Below are 19,041 nucleotides of genomic sequence, written 5' to 3' on the forward strand. Positions count from 1 at the left end.
TAATAGACATTTCTATCATCTCTGAGAGCACACTCCCATCCTCTTCCAGTTGTTCACTGGGTCCTGCTGTTTGACTTCTGTCATCACAAATGCATCTTTCCTGTTCTTGAATCTCACATAAATGGAATCATAAGGTCTGTACTCTTTTCACGTCAGCTCCTTTTTCTTTTCTTTTTTTTTTTTTTTTTTTTTTTTTTTTTTTGAGATGGAGTTTTGCTGTGTCTCACCCAGGCAGGAGTGCAGTGGCGTAATCCTGGCTCATGGCAGCCTCTACCTCCTGGGTTCAAGCAATTCTCCTGTCTCAGCCTCACGAGTAACTGGGACTACAGGTGCACACTACCACACCAGGCTAATTTAATTTTATATTTTTAGTAGAGATGGTATTTTACATTGGCCAGGCTGGTCTCGAAATTCTGACCTCAGGTGATCCACCCACCTTGGTCTACCAAAGTGCTGAGATCACAGCTGTGACCACTGTGCCCAGCCCAGGTCAGCTCCTTTTGCTCAGCGTAATGTTTCTTCGAGTCTTCGATTCATCTGTGGTGTTGCGTGGGTTGGGTGGTTCATTCCTTTCGATGAAACTTTTCCACAGTGTTAGAGGCACCGCAGTTTGTTTCTCCACTCAGCTGTCGTTGGAATTGGCATTGTTTCCACTTAGAAACTGTTTTGAATAAGGCCACCATGAACACTTCTGTACACACCTTTTTGGGAACTTATGTCTCCATTTCTCTTGGTAAATATCTAAGAGTGAGATTGCTGGGTCATGGGGGAGATGTATGGTAACTTTATTTTATTTTATTTTGTTTTATGTTATGTTATTTTATTTTATAGATGGAGTTTTGCCTTGTCACCCAGGTTGGAGTGCAATGGCACGGTCTTGGCTCACTGCAACCTCCGTCCGCCTCCCAGGTTCAAATGATTCTCCTGCCTAAGCCTCCCAAGTAGCTGGGATTACAGGTGCCCGCCACAACACCCAGCTAATTTTTTTTTTTTTTTTTTTTTTTTGAGACAGAGTGTCGCTCTGTCGCCCAGGCTGGAGTGCAGTGGCCGGATCTCAGCTCACTGCAAGCTCCGGCTCCCAGGTTTAAGCCATTCTCCTGCCTCAGCCTCCCGAGTAGCTGGGGCTACAGGCGCCCGCCACCTTGCCCAGCTAGTTTTTTGTATTTTTTAGTAGAGACGGGGTTTCACCGTGTTAGCCAGGAGGGTCTCGATCTCCTGACCTCATGATCCACCCGTCTCAGCCTCCCAAAGTGCTGGGATTACAGGCTTGAGCCACCGCGCCCAGCTGTATGGTAACTTTATAAGAAATGTCCAAATATCCAAATAGTTCTCTAAAGTGGTTATATAGTTTTTTTTTTTTTTTTTTTTTTTTTGAGTTGAGATCTCATTCTGTTGCCTGGAGTGTAGTGGCACTATCATGGCTCACTGCAGCCTTGAACTCCTGGGTTCAAATGATTCTCCCACCTCAGTCTCCTGAGTAGCTGGGACTACAGGTACACACTACCATGTCCATCTAATTCTTCCTATTTTGTACAGAGATGGGGGTCTCACTACGTTGCCCAGACTAGTCTCTAACTCCTGGCCTCAAGAGATCCTCCTGCCTCAGCTTCCCAGAGCACTGAGATGATAGCATGAGCCCCTGCACTCCACCTCTCCTATTCTTTATAGCACTGAGGGTAAAAACTGAAAAACCTGACAATCAGAGAAACCATCAGAGGTGGCAAGCCAAGGGCCGAGCGGGCCACATGTGGCCCTCATGGATGCATAATCATGAAACTTGGCAGAACTTCTCTAGAACAATCAGAAGTTCTGATCCCATTGGGCCTGTCTTCCCCCACGTGGAGCTGGGTTGTGGCTGCCCACTTCAGCTGGAACACATGCTCTCGGGTCAGCCACAGCTCCACCTGCCCGGCTTCACTCATGGCCACGCCTCTTCTGTAGACACCCTGCACATGGCTAAAGTTCCCCAGACATTCCCAAGAAGTCAGGACTGGACCCCAGGTTGGCGAAGCAGCGCACCCTCAGTGGCACCCCACTGCCCTTCCTGGTGCTGTGGCCTCTGCGGCAGATCGCAGATCTGTGGCCTTCTGTCTGGCCCTGTTCTCCATTCCCAGCTGTTCTTTCTGTAAATCTGTCCCCCCGGGCAGGTCCCTCCCCCAAAGGCCCCATTCCTACTGGTGTTGGTCAGTCACCCAGTGTTTGCTCCCCCAGGCCACCCTTTATCCGGCCAAGCCACTCTCCACTGCTCCTGTAGGACTCTAGAGCCAAGTGGCCTGGGCTGAAATCCTGCTGTGTCACTTACAAGCGGGGTGACCGTGGGCCAGTGACTCATCCCCTCCACCTCTGTTTTCTCATCAGTAAGACAGAGATAACAGGACCCGTCTTAGAGGGTTGTTAGAAAGCCCAAGTGAGTAAAGGCATGTCGTGCACTTAGAACAGAGCCTGGCACATGTTCACCACTGCTATTATTTCTAGCTACTCAGTGCTAGGACAGGGGCCTCAGCTAAAGGCATGTCGTGCACTTAGAACAGAGCCTGGCACGTGTTCACCACTGCTATTATTTCTAGCTACTCAGTGCTAGGACAGGGGCCTCAGCTAAGGACCCCCAGAGCCTGGCAGGCCCAGTGAAGGAATGACAGGGGGTGGCCATGACTCCTCCCAGCTGTCCTGTGGCCATGGGGGCCTGGAGAGCCCAGATCTTCAGGTTGTTCTAGAAAAGTGAGCATTCTAGAATTATGTTTCAAGCCTCTTGGTTTGCAAATACTAGTACCTATTTTTAAAATGTTTTGGTATTTGGCCAGGCACAGTGGTTGACCCCTGTAATCCCAGCACTTTGGGAGGCCAAGGTGGGAGGATCACTTAAACCCAGGAGTTGGAGACCAGCCTAGGCAACATAGCAAGATTCTGTCTCTACCAAAAAAAAAAAAAAATGAAAAAATTAGCTGGGCATGGTAGTGCATACCTGTAGTCCCAGCCACTCGGGAGGCTGAGGTGGGAGGATCACTTGCGCCCAGGAGTTTGAGCCTGCAGCAAGCTGTGATCGCACCACTGCACTCCAGCCTGGGTGACAGAGTGAGATCCTGTCTCAGAAAAAAAAAGAAAGTTTTGGATGCCTTGAGCATCCAGCAGAAAGCTTTGCTGTGCCCCGCTGGCTTTCCTGATGTCCTGGGCCTGATGCGGGCTCCTGGCCACGGCTCGGTCACTCCTGACAGTTTTTCAGCACCTCAAACACTCCTCCTTCTCTCTCTCTCTCTTTTTTATTTTTTTGGTTTGTTTGTTTTGAGACGGAGTTTCACTCTTATTGCCAAGGCTAGAGTGCAATGGCGCAATCTCAGCTCACCGGAACCTCTCCTCCCAGGTTCAAGTGATTCTCCTGCCTCAGCCTCCCGAGTAGCTGGGATCACAGGCATGTACCACCACACCTGGCTAATTTTGTATTTTTAGTAGAGATGGGGTTTCTCCATGCTTGTCAGTCTGGTCTTGAACTCCTGACCTCAGGCAGACACCTGTTCTTTGCCATGCCTCCGTCTGGGGAGTGTATGGAAAGGGGCACAAGCAGTGGTTGCTGTTCCTGTTGCTGCCACTGCGGTGAGGGCTGTGACTGGACGTCCCTCCTGGCACTTTGCCTCTGTCCCCTCCATCCCCCGCCAGCATTTTTCCTCCCCCTCTCTTCCTCCAGCTCGTCCCAAGCCTGCCTGTCCCCAGCATGGAGGCGGGACAGTGGAAGAGTGGGTGAGTGAAGCAGGATGGTGCCTTGGGCTCCAGCATCTCCCCAACCCCTCCATGCCACGGGTCCCCCCAGGTGAGGGCCCTGGTGGAGGATAGTGTGGGCAAAGCGTGGGGAATGTCACCTTCCCCACCTGCTCAGAGTTCAAGGGTCCTAGGCTGGGCCTGGTCTCTCTTCTGCCCCTGGGGAGATCATTCACGCTTCCTTTAATCCCTGCCACAGCTGAGGCTGGAGTTTGGAGTTTGACCCGCTTGGAGGCTCTCTCAGCAGCAGGCATATAGGAGGAAGGTCACTGCTGTCTCTGGAAGCTCTTGGCTGCAAAGGGAGAGGATCCCGGGTGTCTCCCTCCTTACAGCCATCGCCACCTCCTAGTGCCTTAGAAGCCACCGACAGCCCCCAGGGCAGGTGAGCCCTGCATCTGAAATAAGGTAAGACACCCCCTACCCCCAAACAGGTAGCCATTCTCCAAACTGGGAAGTTGGTCTGGGGACAGGTGCTGGCAGAAGGACTCCAGCTGTCACCTGTGGGGCAGGGGAAGCTCAGCCCTCTCTGCAGAAAAAGCTTGTCTTGCACCAGGGCGATGGAGTGTGTTTGTGGGGTGGGCATGGTGGTAGGAAGCCAGCAGCCGGCAGCCAGCAGCACCGTATGTGGGTCCCAGCTCTTCCACTTAACCAAGGTCAGGGACATTGAGCCAAACATTTTGCCTCACCAAGTGGCAGGTTCCTTATCTGTCAAATGGGAATACGAACCTCAGGCTGACCCACCCCGCCGATGTGTTACCCAGAGATAATGAAGATAAATATATCCACATAAGCAATAAAAAACTAGAGGAATGTATTACTACAACTGCAGCTGCTATTAACTACAAGGCAAATACAAGTCTTCACTGGTACAGTGAAGACACGTGCAGAGAGCTTTACCTTTAGATCTCATCTAACTGACACAGAAACCCTGTAAGGTAGGTACAGCCACCCCTAATTCACACACAGAGTCTAAGGGTCGTTAAATAACTTGCTCAAGGTAATGCAGATAGTGGGTGGCCAAGCTGAGACATGATTCCCTCCCTCCCTCCCTCCCTCCCTCCCTTCCTTTCCTTCTTTCCTTCCTTCCTTCTTTTCTTCTTTCTTTCTTTCTTTCTTTCTTTCTCTTTCTTTCCTTCTTTCTTTTCTTTCTTTATTCCTTTCTTTCCCTTTCTTTCTCCTTCCTTCCTTCCCTCCCTCCCAACTCTCTCTCTTTTTCTTCTTTCTTTCTTTTCTTCCTTCGTTTCTTCTTTCATTTCTTTCTTTATTCCTTTCTTTCCCTTTCTCCTTCCTTCCTTCCCTCCCTCCCACCTCTCTTTCTTTCTCTTTCTTTCTTTCTTTCTTTCTTTCTTTCTTTCTTTCTTTCTTTCTTTCTCTCTTTCTTTCTCCTTCTTTCTTTTCTTTCTTTCTTTCTTTCTTTCTTTCTTTCTTTCTTTCTTTCTTTCTTTCTTTCTTCTCTTTCTTCATTTCTTTCCCTTTCTTTCTCCTTCCTTCTTTCCTTCCTTCCTCTCTCTTTCTCTCTTTTCTCTCTCTCTCTTTTCTTTTCTGTCTTCTCTTTCACAGGTCTTGCTGTGTTGCCCAGGCTGAAATGTAGTACTGCGACCATAGCTCACTGCATTCTTGCACTCCTGGGCTCCAGCGATCTTTCTGCCTTAGCCTCCCAAGCAGCTGGGACTACAGGCACAACACCATGCCCTGCTAACTTTTTAATTTTTATTTTTTGTACAAATGGGGTCTACCTGTGTTGCCTTGGTTGGTCTCAAACTCCTGAACTCAAGCTATTCTCCCGCCTCAGCCTTGCAAAGTGCTGGGATTACAGGCATCAAAACATCTCCACCAAACAAACCACTGCCCCACCAATCAGTGATTTTCAAATGGTTTCAAATGCTGAATCATTCTGGGCAATGGTTGACAGAAGTGTCCTAGCCCATCGGGCACCCTGCAGGTAGGACTTGGGAAAATACCGTCCCTTTTTTGGGAGGTCACAGCGTGCAAAGGGTCTATAACAAAGGCTCTAAACATCCCACATTTGTTTGTTGTACCAACATTTATTGCATGCCTGTTTGGGGGACACAATGAGAGTGACAGAGACATGGACCTTCTTTATGCGGCTTGCTGTGTAGTGCAGACAAGGGGTAATGAGAGGATCACACACATCAGATGTTAGACTTGATTAGACTGTGATGAGAAGTTGTGTTTGCCATGAAAGCAAAAAGCTTGGGGACCCAATTTATATTGAGGCCAAGAGGGGGCTCCTTTGGGGATACACAGCAAGCTGACATCTAAAGGATGGGTAGGAGCTTGTCCAGCAAAGAGTGCAGGGAAGAGCATCCCAGGCAGAGGGAACAGAATGGCAAAGACCCTGAGGCCAGAAGTCGTGTTCTAGGAATAAAATGAATGCTAGAATGCGATGGGGTTGGAAGCACAACAAAGCACCTCAGAAGCATGGAGATGTTTTGAGCAGGACAATGATCTGATCTGACTCATATTTAAAGATTTCTCTGACTTCCGTGTGAGGGGCGGATTAAAAGGAAGCAAGGCCAGGTGCAGTGGCTCATGCCTGTAATCCCAGTGCTTTGGGAGGCCAATTTAGGAGGATTTTTTTTTTTTTTTTTTTTTTTTTTTTTTTTGAGATTGAGTCTCGCTCTGTCGCCCAGGCTGGAGTGCAGTGGCACAATCTCGGCTCACTTCAAGCTCCGCTTCCCGGGTTCACGCCATTCTCCTGCCTCAGCCTCCCAAGTAGCTGGGACTACAGGCGCCTGCCACCATGCCCAGCCAATTTTTTGTATTTTTAGTAGAGATGAGGTTTCACCACGTTAGCCAAGATGGTCTCGATCTCCTGACCTCATGATCCACCCACCTCGGCCTCCTGGGATTACAGGAGTGAGCCACCACGCCCGGCCAGGAGGATTGCTTGAGGCCAGGAGTTTGAGACCAGCCTGGGCAACATAGCAATACCCCATCTCTACAAAAAATGACAAAATAAAAAGTTAGCTGGAGGCCAGGCATGGTGGCTCATGCCTGTAATCCCAGCACTGTGTAGGGATCACTTGAGCCCATGGGGTTGAGGCTTCAGGAGCTGTGTTTGTGTCACTGCCCTTCAGCCCAGGCAACAGAGTGAGATCCTGTCTCAAAAAAAAAAAAAAAAAAAAAAATTAGCTAGGCATGGTGGCATGCACCTGTGGTCCCAACTATTGAGGGCCTAAGGTGGGAGGATCCCTTAAGCATAGATGTTCGAGAGTTTGAGGCCACAGTGAGCTGTGATGGCACCACTGCATTGCAGCCTGGACAAGGGAACAAGACCCTGTCTCTAAAAGTTAAGTAAATTAAAACAAAATGAAATAATAAAATCAAAAGGAAGCAAGAATGGATATTGGGGAGGCAAGACTGGAGGGTCTTTTTCTAACCTAGACAGAAGTGATGGTGGCTCAGACAAGGGTGATAGCACTAAATATGAGGGAAAATGTATGGATTTGTTATGTTCTAGAAGTAGGAGAGAATGGAATTGGGAGTGAATAGATTCTGGGAGGTGAGAAAGAGATGCTATGAATTCTTCGATAAGACATTTGTGTACCAGGCACTCTTGGTGCTTAGATGTAGTGCCTGGCACATAGAGGCGCTCACAGACCACTTGATAAGTGAACAAATGAATTAATGCCTTATGGATGACTCAGGTTTCTGGCAGGAGTGGCAGAGTGGATGCAGCTGCCGTTTAGTGAGATGGGGACGACTGGGAGAAGCACGTGCTTGGGCTGGAGAGTGTCGTCTCTAACTCACACGTGTGAACTTTCAGATGTCTATTAAGTATCCATGAGAAGCCGGGCACAGTGGCTCACACCTGTAATCCTAGCACTTTGGGAGGCCGAGGCAGGTGGATCACCTGAGGTCAGCAGTTCGAGACCAGCTTGGGCAACATGGTGAAACCCCCATCTCTACAAAAAACACAAAAATTAGCTGGGTGTGGTGACACACACCTGTAATCCCAGCTACTCAGGAGGCTGAGGCAGGAGAATCACTTGAACCCAGGAGGCGGAGGTTCCAGTGAGCAGAGATCACGCCGCTACACTACAGCCTGGATGACAGAGAAAGACTGCCTTGGAAAAAAAAAAGTCTCCATGAAAGACACTGCGTTGGCAATTTGATGGACAGGTCTGGGCTCAGAAGGTGTTCTGTGATGTCTATTCTCTCTAGAATAATAAGACAAGGTCATCCCTGAAAGGCAGGTGGAGGAGAACACTCTGCCGGGTCCCCTGCACTCACTGGGCATATGCCCTGTTACCCTGCTGTGGACCATTCAGGGAATGCTGCTCTGCCCTGCCGTGCCTAGAATTTCTTTCCAGATACCTGAAGCTGTGGCTCTTCCTAATGGACTAGGGGTGATCCTGGCCTCTGCTTCAGCCTCAAATCCTGGGATGTCTTTTTAAAATTTTTTATTTTATTATTGTTATTATTATTATACTGTTATTATTTGAGACAGGGTCTGGAGTGCAATGGTGCAATCATAGCTCACTACAGCCTCAACTTCTTGGGCGTAAGCAATCCTCCTGCCTTAGCCTCCCAAATAGCCAGGCCCACAGACACACAGTACCATGCCAAGTTAATTTTTGAAAATTTTTTGTAGAGGAAAAAAAAGGGTCTCATTACATTGCCCAGGCTGGTCTCAAACTCTGAGCTCAAGCAATCTTCCCCCCAAAAATGCTGGGATTATAGGCATGAGCCGTTGAGCCCAGCCAGGATCTGTCTGTTTGGCCAGATTTTAGAGAAACTTTCTCTAGTTTCTCTAGAGAAACTAGAGACCTCTCTGTTTCTATGAACCCCATGGCATCAACTGGTGGAGGAGGCCAGGGGTGGTCATTTAGCTCCTTCTTCCGGCAGTTCTAGTCCAGCCTCTCTCTGCCTTCCAGGAATGACTCCCTCTTGTAGGGCAGCCTCCACCAGCCTCCCTAGATCCAGGCCAGGCCAGGGCACAGCTTGTTGCAGTGCTGCGGGCAGTCAGTGCCACTGCAGCCCAGGAGTGGTAGGAAAGGGTGCGAGTGGCTTCCAGTCTGGGAGGTGCAACCCGTGCCAGTCCTTATCACATCTGGAATTTTCCCCACCAAGGACCACGTGTCTCGGGGTAGTTAGGAGCTCTAGAGTTAAACCTGGGTTGGAGCCCTGGTTCAGTCATTACTAGCAGTGTGGCCTTAGACCTGGCCTCAGCTTTGTTTTCCTCACCTGTGCAATGGAGTTAATCAGAGTCCTGCCTGGAGGGAGGCTGTGACTTCAAAATGTGATTGATGCACCTGAGTGGCCAGGGTTTGCCTGACCACAAAGTTTATGCTTTTTTTTCTTTTCTTTAAGATGGAGTCTTGCTCTGTCACTTGGGCTGGAGTGCAGTGGTGCAATTTCAGCTCACTGCAACCTCCACCTCCCAGGTTCAAGCGATTCTTCTGCCTCAGCCTCCCAAGTAGCTGGGATTACAGGTGCACACCACCATGCCCGGCTAATTTTTGTATTTTTAGTGGAGACAGGGTTTCACCATGTTGGCCAGGCTGGTCTCAAACTCTGGACCTCAAGCAATTCACCTGCCTCAGCCTCCCAAAGTGCTGGGATTACAGGCATGAGCCAATGCACCCGGCCTAGTTCCTGTTCTTTTATTTTATTTTATTATTTTAGAAATAGGGTCTCACTCTGTCACCCAGGCTGGAATGCAGTGGCACAATGATAGCTCAGTGCAGTCTCCAACTCCCGGGCTTGGGCCCAGGGCAGTGGCTCACACCTGTAATCCCAGTACTTTGGGAGGCCAAGGCAGGCAGATCACCTGAGGTCAGGAGTTCAAGACCAGCCTGGCCAACATGGTGAAACCCCATGTCTACTAAAAATACAAAAAATAATAATAATAATAAATAAATAAATTAGCTGGGTGTGGTTGCAGATGCCTGTAATCCCAGCTAGCCCGGAGGCTAAGGCAGACAAATCTCTTGGAAGCAGGAGAATCGTTTGAAGCCAGGAGGCAGAGGTTGCAGTGAGCCAAGATTGCACCACTGCACTACAGTATGGGGGACAGAGTGAGACTCCATCTCAAGAAAACAAAACAAAACAAAAAACTACTGGGCTCAAGCAATCCTCCTGCCTCAGCCTCCCAAGTCATGCTCTCTTTTAAAAATATGGTTTTATAAAATGGATGGAAAACAGAACAAGTACTCTGTATTTAATCACATTACACATATAATGAACCTGCCTATTGCTTTTAACAAACCTGTGACGTATGTCTAATTATTAACCTCATTTCGTAGATGGGAAATTGAGCCTCAGAGAGGTGATTTGCCCACGATCATGGAGCTCATAGGAGGCAGAGTTGGGATCTGAGCCAGGGCAGTGCGGTTCTAAAGTATTTACACTTTACACTTTATCACAACATATCTATTTCCGGGAGAGTCTGTTGCTCATAATTAAAATTTGTAATTAGTGTAACTGTTATTTTTGTTCAGGGCAGGGAACTTCCCTTGCTTCTCTCTCTCTCTCTTTCTTTCTCTCCCCCACTCTCTGTTTCTCCCCCCATTCCTGCCACCCCCTCTGATGTGTTTGATATTCATCTGGAAATATGCCTGCACTCTGGCAAAATAGTACTATTTTGTGTCTTTGAGTGCTTCTAATATACGCAGATGGCTTCATACTATAAATCGTGTTCTGTTTATTTCCCTCCTTTTCTTTCATTGTGAAATGTTTCAGACACACAGAAGTTATAAAGAATCATGCACATCCAGAAGCCAGCCTAAGGCATGAAATGTGGTGAATACAATCACAGCTCACCTTCCCACACCTGTGGCCTGAGAACCTGTTTTCTGATCTTTTCCTTGCACTGGGATGTGGAAATTTTTCACATCTCTTGGGGCGTGGAAAATTCTCATATCTCCTGGGGTATGGAAAATTTTCACATCTACCATAGCAAATTATGTCAGTGGCTGAAAGGAAGGGATGAGAGAAGTCCCTGCTCCACTGAGCTTCCTTTTGTGCTTTGGCCAACAGGCGACCTCAAGGGTAGGCTGTTCTCCTTGCCAACAAAGCCTTTGTTATAACATACGCTGGTGGATCCTCCCCGCGGGCACAGGGAGGGTTCTTCACAAGAGGTTAAGAAGGAGCCACCCCCAACCAGACCCTCCTGAGGCAGCCTGGGAGCCAAGCATCACCATGCAAGGAACAAAGGTGCCCAGGGTCGTTTCACCGAGTGGACCCAGGTACACACAGGGTGCAGGGGACAGAGATGAAAACCCAGAGGACGGGACCAAGTCTACGCTTCTCATTGCTTTGTCCTTCATACCGAACAGAGAGCTTAGCACACAGCTGGTGCTTAATAAACGTTTGTTTCACTGAGTCCCCAGGGCCTAGCACAGAGCATGGCACACAGCTGGTACCTAATAAATGTTTGTTCTACTGAGTCCCCAGGGTGTAGTACAGAGCATGGCACACAGCCGGTGCCTAATAAATGTTCTACTGAGTCCCCAGGGTCTAGCACAGAGCCTGGTACACAGTTGGTGCCTCATAATGTTTGTTGCACTCAGTCCCCAGGGCCTAGCATGGAGCTTAGCACCCAGATGGTGCCTAATAAATGTTTGTTTCACTGAGTCCCCAGTGTCTCGTACAGAGCCTGGTACATAGTTGATGCCTAATAACATTTGTTTCACTGAGTCACAAGACCTAACACATAGCTTGGCACATGGCTGGTGACTAATAAATGTTCCACTGAGTTGCAGGGCCTGGCATGGAGCCTGGCACACAGCTGGTGACTAATAAATGTTCTGCTGAGTCCTCAGGGCCTGGCATGGAGCCTGGTACACAGCTGGTACTTAATAAATGCTTGCGGGCAAGAAATAGAGCCAGAAGGGGGGAAAGAGAGAAGGAAGGAGAGAAGGGTGGGAGGAAAGAAAGACAGACTAGCCAGGAATGGCCACCTGTAAACCTGGGTTGGGATCCCACCCGTGGCACTAACTGTGGCTTAGAAGCAAGTGGCACAGCCGTGCCTGAGTTGGACTCACGCTCCCCTCTCGTGCCTCCGATTCCCACCTGTGAAATGGAGGTGAAATCACGTTTTCCTCAAAGGGCTGTGCTCCGTGCCTGCCACTCAAATAGAAATCCTGCTCACCAAGTGTTAGGGCCGGTTCTCAGTACACCTACTGCATGGATTTGCAGAGGGTGGAGCGCATGGAGGGCTCCTCCCGGGAGCCTGTGGCCGAGGCTGCACGGTATCTTTGGTTGCTGTTCCTGTCTCCACCGTGAAGATGGAGTCACGTCCCTCATGGCCCCTGGCTGGGCCCCACCTCCCGGAGACTCAGGAAGGGCTTGGAATCGGTGCCAGCTTCGCCGGCTGTGGGCCCCACGGCGGTGATGAATAACTTGTTTATCTGCTGGAGCTGCTCCCACCGCTCTCTCGGTGCCTGGCAGGCAGAGGTCTGGAAGGGGCGGGCAGGGACGGGGAGGGCTGGCTCACCAGGCAGCCGCCGCCCCTCCTCCCTCCTCGCTCTGCCCCACTCCCCAATTCAGCATCAACCTCCACCTAAACCTGCTTCCTGCGCTTTCCTGCTCCTCATCTTTCCCCAAATCCTGTTTTGGAAGAAGCAGGTTGAAGTGTTTGAAAACGCAGGCTCTGAAATCAAACTGTATTTGAGTCCCAGCGTTGTCGCTTGTCAGCCATGTGACTTTGGACACAACTTAAACTCTTGGAGCCATCACTCCCCCTGTAAAGTTTGTTGTTGTTGTTGTTGTTGTTGTTGTTGTTGTTGTTGTTGTTTTTCCTGAGACAGAGTCTCACTCTGTCCCCCAGGCAGGAGTGCAGTGGCACAATCAAAGCTCACTGCAACCTCCGCCTCCCAAGTTCAAGATCCTCCTGCCTTAGCCTCCCGAGTAGCTGGGATTACAGTTGCGCATCACCACATCCACCTAAAAAATTGCATTTTTAGTAGAGACGGGATTTCGCCATGTTACCCAGGCGTGTTTCAAACTCCCGACCTCAGGTGATCCTCTGCCTTGGCCTCCCAAAGTGCTGGAATTTCAGGCATGAGCCACTGCGCCCAGCCTCCTCCCCTGTAAAGTCTGATGAGAACCTTACTTACCTAATGGGGCTTCACCCTTGAGACAACCCACAAGGGTCCCCTCACCCCGCCTCCCTCCTGAAGCTGCCAGAATGCTTTTCGTGCTTGGACCCTCCCTTAAGGGCCTCCACCCTTACCCTGAAAGGGAGTCTCCACCTCTAGGCCTTCCTCTCACTTTCTTGCACAGAGAAAGGTTAGGTTAGGTTAGTCTTGTGTGTGTGTGTGGCAGGGGCGGGGGGCAAGGTCTTGCTCTGCCTCCCAGGCTGAAGTGCAGTGGGACAATCATAACTCACTGTAGCCAAGCTCCTGGGCTCAAGTGATCCTCCTGCCTCAGCCTCCCAAAGTGGTGGGATTATAGGCTTGAGCCACCACACCTAGTCTCCAAATTATTTCTCTAATCTACTCCCTCTGCTATGGTCTGAATGTGCATGTCCCTCTGTCCCCAAATTCTTACATTGAAACCTAAATCCCCAATGCAATAGTATTAAGAGGCAGGGCCTTTGAGAGGGTTAGGGTTATGAGGACTCTGCCCCCACGGATTAGATTAGCACTTTATAAAAGACGCTTGAGGCCAGGTGTGGTGGCTCATGCCTATAATCCCAATACTTTGAGAGGCCGAGTTAGGGGAATTGCTTGAGCCCAGGAATTTGAGACCAGCCTGAGCAACATAGTGAGACTTCATCTCTAAAAAAAAAAAAAAAAAAAAATTAGCCAGGCATGGTGGTGCATCTATAGTGCCAGCTAATTGGGAGGCTGAGGCAGGAGGATCTCTTGAGCCTAGGAGGCTGAAGTTGCAGTGAGCTGTGATCATGCCACTATACTCCAGCCTGAATAACAGAGTGAAACTCTTGTCTCTTTAAAAAAAGGGAAAAAGTGATTGTGCCACTGCACTCCGGTCTGGACACCAAAGTGAGACCTTGTCTCAAAATATATAAATAAAATAAAAAAGGCTTAAGAGAGCCAACTTGACCCATCCAATGTGCCATGTGAGGATATAGTAAGAAAGTACCATCTATGAGGAACGGGCCCTCTCCAGACACTGAATCTGCTGACAGCTCGATCTTGGACTTTCTCCGGAACTGTGAGCAATAAATTTATGTTGTTTACAAATTACACAGTCTAAGGTATTTGATTATAATGGCAGGAATGGACTAACCCCTGCCCGTGTATGGTCTGAAGCCTGAGCCGCTACCTCCAGAACAACCTGCCTGCCTGCCTTCTTGCTTCTCATCAAGGCTGCCCCCGTCTGATCATACCACTTTCTTATTAGAAATTCTTCACCGACATCCTTGAACCCAGAGCACATGTGTGCGCTGGAGGTGTTGCTGCCCTTCAGAGATGTTTCAAAATTTATGAGAGCATTTGAGCATTTCTGGTTGTCACAGTAATTCAAGAATGGGAATACTGGCATTCAGTGGATGGAGGCCAGGGATTCTAGACTTCCGGAAATGTACAGAACTTGCCCCCACAACAAAGATTATCAGAGGACCCGCCAGACATTCGTGTGGGCAAAAATCCCATTTATCGCTATCTAAATCCACAACCTACCTTCAGATTACATAAAATGCAAAGTGTTGGAGTCTTTTCTTCCTTTAAAAATGTTCCTTGGCTGGGCATGGTAATCCCAGCACTTTAGGAGGCCAAGGTGGGGAGGATTTCTTGGGGTTAGAATTCAAGGCCAGCCTGGGGAACATAGGGAAACCTTGTCTCTTAAAAAATAAAATAGGCCAGGCACGGTGGCTCACACCTGTAATCCCAGCACTTTGGGAGGCTGAGGTGGGTGGATCACAAGGTCAGGAGATCGAGACCATCATGGCTAACACAGTGAAACCCCATCTCTACTAAAATACAAAAAAAAAAATTAGCCAAGAGTGGTGGTAGGCACCTGTAGTCCCAGCTACTTGGGAGGCTGAGGCAGGAGAATGGCATGGAACCCAGGAGGTGGAGCTTGTAGTGAGCAGAGATCAGGCCACTGCACTCCAGCATGGGAGACACAGCGAGACTCCGTCTAAAAAATAAAAATAAAAATAATAAAATAAAATAAAATTAGCCAAGTGTAAATGGTGGAGTCAAGGTCTTGCTCTGTTGCCCAGGCTGGAGTGCAGTGGTACAATCTCAGCTCACTGCAACCTCCACCTCCCAGATTCAAGCGAGTCTCATGCCTCAGCCTCCCGAGTAGCTAGGACTACAGGCATGTGCCACCACACCTAGCTAATTTTTGTATTTTTAATAGAGACAAGGTCCCACCATTTTGCCCAGGTTGGCCTTGAACCCCTGGCCTCATGTGATCCACTCACCTCGGCCTCCCAAAGTGCTGGTATTACAGGCATGAGCCACTGAGCCCAGCCAAGCTGTACAGCTTCTGAGCCTGAATTCTTAACATCTCTCCCCATGAACCTGCACTCTATGAAACATCACGTTGTGCTGTCCATGAGTGCCTTTGTCCCATCACTGGGTTATGCATTGCAAGAGGACAGGGATCAGGTATTTTCATTCCTGAACACCCAAAGGCTGACAGAGACGGGAGGTGCATCTTAACACAGGAATAAGTCAATGCCCTAATCACTTGTGGTCAAAAATCACCCTTGGAAATTTTATTAGTTTCTGACTGCTGCTTTAACAAATTACCATGAACTTAGTGGCTAAAACAACATAAATTTATGATCTTACAGTTATACAGGTCAGAAGTTCTAAATGGGTTTTACTGGGCTAAAATCAAGGTGTCAGTAGGACTTAAATCCTTCTGGATGGTCTAAGGAAGAATCTGTTAATTTGCCTTTTCCAGTTCCTAGAAGCCATCTGCACTCCTTGGCTTGTAGCCCCATTACCCCATCTTCAAATCTACCAACGTTGAGTGAAATCCTTCTCCTGCTGTCATCTCTGTGGCTATCTCTTCTGATTCTGTCTTTTCTGTGATTACATGAGGCCCACCCAGTTAATCCAGGCATCTCCCTATTTTCAGGTTAGCTGCAGCTAGGCATCTCCCTATTTTAAGTGATTTGACTACTAACCTTAATTTTGTCTGCAAACTTAATTGTCCTTTGATATGTAACAACATATTCACAGGTTCTGGGGATTAGAGGTAAGCATCTTTGGGGGCCATTTCTCTGTCTACCACAAGAATCCCTTAAATTGCCCATGGATTTGCAGGGCACTGAGAAAACAACTTAGATTCATGGTTCAAAGCATGGAGTCTGGAGCAAGATTATTGAGTTCAAATCTCAGCTTTTTGACCTTGGGCACTTACTTAACTTTTCTGTGTCTCTGTGTCTCAACTTCACCATCGTAAAATGGGGATGATAATAATAGTGCCCACTTTGCAAGTTAGTAAACACTTAGAATGATGCCCAGGATATAGTAGATGCAATGTGGTTGTTTATTAAATATATTAAACTTCATGGGTATATATAGCATTGGAACAAGATTGTGGTGTCTGGCTGAGCCTCAGACAAAATTATTGACTTGACTCTCAGCCAGCTGTGAGGTACCACAGAAGTGGAGACTGACTCAGGAGTCTCATTTTTCTCTCACTCTGGGACACGTGCTTGCTAAGTGGAGGAGGATGCTGAAATCATCTGTATTATTTCAATTGTTTATGCTTCTTTCTATTTTGCCAAGTGAATGACAAAATTGACTGCAGATTTGATGTGACTTCATTATGAATACGTGTTGAATGAATGAATGAGTGGATGGATGGATGGATGTGTCTTCCCTGAAGATCTGTCTCCACCACACATCCCTCCATGTGGGTTCTCTTTCATGGATGGCTTAGGGAGGTAGCTACAGAAAGGGTGATAAGAATGATGCTAGGATCCGGCATCTGACTGGCATTTACCCTTCCTCAGGATCCTGAGGTCTCGTTCAGGACCATGGAGAGCGGCACCAGCAGCCCTCAGCCTCCACAGTCAGATCTCCTGGATGTGTTTCCCCAGAAGGGCTTGGAGCCTGGGGACATCGTGGTGCTGGTTCTGTACTTCCTCTTTGTCCTGGCTGTTGGACTATGGGTAAGCCAGGCCACTGAGGGATGAGGGATGAAGAGAGAAGGAAATGTCTGTTTAGAGGTCTGGAGTTAACCTCATCCTTTTGAGCTAAGATACTGACTGTGAGAGGAAGAAACTAACACAAGGTTATAGAGTAATCAGAACTTAAAAATTTTAAACATGCATTGGGTGTGGACTGTTGTCAGACACTGTGTTAAGCATTTTCACTTACGTTTCTCATGTAATTTTCACAGTGCCCTGTGAGAAAGATGCTATTACAATATCCATTTTACAGATAAGGAAACAGAGGCCCAAATAATTTAAGATCCTCATCCTGTAAGTAAGTTAGGAGATCTGGGGTTAGAATCCCTGTCTCCCTTGCTTTGAAGCTCGTGGGGTTTTTTTGCTTTGTTTTTTGTTTTGTTTTTGTTTCTGTTTTTTTGGTTTTTGTTTTTTGAGATGGGATCTCCCTCTGTTGCCCAGGGTACTAGAATACAGTGGTGGCAATCATAGCTCACTGTGGCCTCGACTTCTTGGGCTCAAGTGATCTTCTTACCTCAGCTACCAGGTAGTTAATTTTAATTTTTTTTTTTTTTTGTAGAAATGGAGTCTCCATATATTGCCCAGGCTGGTCTCAAATTCCTGGGCTCAAGCAGTTCTTCCATCTCAGCTTCCCAAAGTGCTGGGATTACAAACAACCCAACTTTTTTTTTTTACTCTAAAGAAAATTTTAAAGGCAGTACAATCACATGGTTCAAAATAAAATCACTTATGAGAAGCGATGAAAAGTCTCAATATTAGCCTTGTCTCCACAGGTAACCAGTATTATTAGCTTGTTAGTACATTAGCATATTGTTCAAGTGTCTTTATGCAAATCCAAGCAAATTTTAATATGTCTATTTCCCTCTTTCTTAAACAGAAGGTTTCTTATACTGTTTTTTAACTTGCTATTTTTCACTTCTCAGCATCTTTTAGATATCTTTTCACATTAGCACATAGACATTCCTTATCTTCTTAAAAGTTGCACAATATTTCCTTAGATGATTGTGCTGTAATTTATTTAACTAGTCTCGGGCTGAGGGTCATTTGGATTGTTTCCAATCTCTTACTATAATAAACTATACTATAATAAACAAACCCTGGCCGGACACACTGGCTCATGCCTGTAATCCCAGCACTTTGGGAGGCTGAGGCGGGCACATCACTTGAGGCCAGGAGTTTGAGACCAGCCTGGCCGACATGGTGAAACCCCATCTCCATGAAAAATACAAAAATTAACCGGGCGTAGTGATGGGTGCCTGTGGTCCCAGCTACTCAGGAAGCTGAGGCAGGAGAATCACTTGAACCTGGAGGCGGAGGTTGTGGTGAGCCGAGATCACGCCATTGCACTCCAGCTTGGGCAACAAGAGTGAAAATCTGTCTCAAAAACAAACAAATAAGTAAATAAATAAATAAACTCTGTACACTATTTGGGAGTGTAGCTATAAGACAAATTCCCTGCAGCAGAATTGCCAGGTTAAAGAATATACACATTTGGTATTATATTAGTTTGTGTCAAATTGCACTCCTTAGGTGTACACATCAGAAATGATGAGGAAGTCTGTTTTGTCACATTCTCACCAACAGTGTATTGCCAAACTCATTTTTGTCAGGCTAGGAAAAATAACATCTCAAAGTATTGTTAATATGCATTTATCTTATAATGAATGAGGCTGGGCCCCATAACATATGTTTAAACACCATATATTTTCTTTATGTGAACTATGGCTTCATATCGTTTGCCTTATTTCTATTAGGTTCTTCTTCTTTTTCTTATCAATTTCCAGGAGCTCTTTTTGTGTTAAGGATATTAACAACTTTGAGATAAAAGGTCAGGTGCAGTGGCTCACACCTGTAATCCCAGCACTCTGGGAGGCCGAAGTGAGCAGATCGCTTGAACTTAGTTCAAGACCAGCCTGGCAACATAGTGAGATACCATCTGTACAAAAAACACAAAAATTAGTTGAGCATGGTGGCACATGCCTGTAGTCCCAGACACTTGGAAGGCTGAGGCAGGAGGACTGCTTGTGCCTAGGAGTTCAAAGTTACAGTGAGCCATGATTATGCCAGGACACTCCAGCCTGGAGTGAGAAACGAACGAACGAAAGAAAGAAAGAAAGAAAGAAAGAAAGAAAGAAAGAAAGAAAGAAAGAAGGAAGGAAGGAAGGAAGGAAGGAAGGAAGGAAGGAAGGAAGGAAGGAAGGGAG

General features: G+C 47.5%; 1 long non-coding RNA gene across 1 annotated transcript; it reads left to right on the forward strand.

Moving 5' to 3' along the window:
* The first annotated feature begins 3,582 nt into the window (after window positions 1–3,582).
* Window positions 3,583–16,926, forward strand: LOC108538834 (uncharacterized). Its single transcript, XR_001888201.1, has 3 exons — window positions 3,583–3,732; window positions 3,950–4,155; window positions 16,661–16,926. It is a non-coding gene; the product is annotated as an uncharacterized LOC108538834 (long non-coding RNA).
* Window positions 16,927–19,041: the final 2,115 nt, after the last annotated feature.

This window comes from Rhinopithecus bieti, unplaced genomic scaffold (assembly GCF_001698545.2).
Source record: "Rhinopithecus bieti isolate Rb0 unplaced genomic scaffold, ASM169854v2 scaffold_13348, whole genome shotgun sequence".
Classification (NCBI taxonomy): domain Eukaryota; kingdom Metazoa; phylum Chordata; class Mammalia; order Primates; family Cercopithecidae; genus Rhinopithecus; species Rhinopithecus bieti.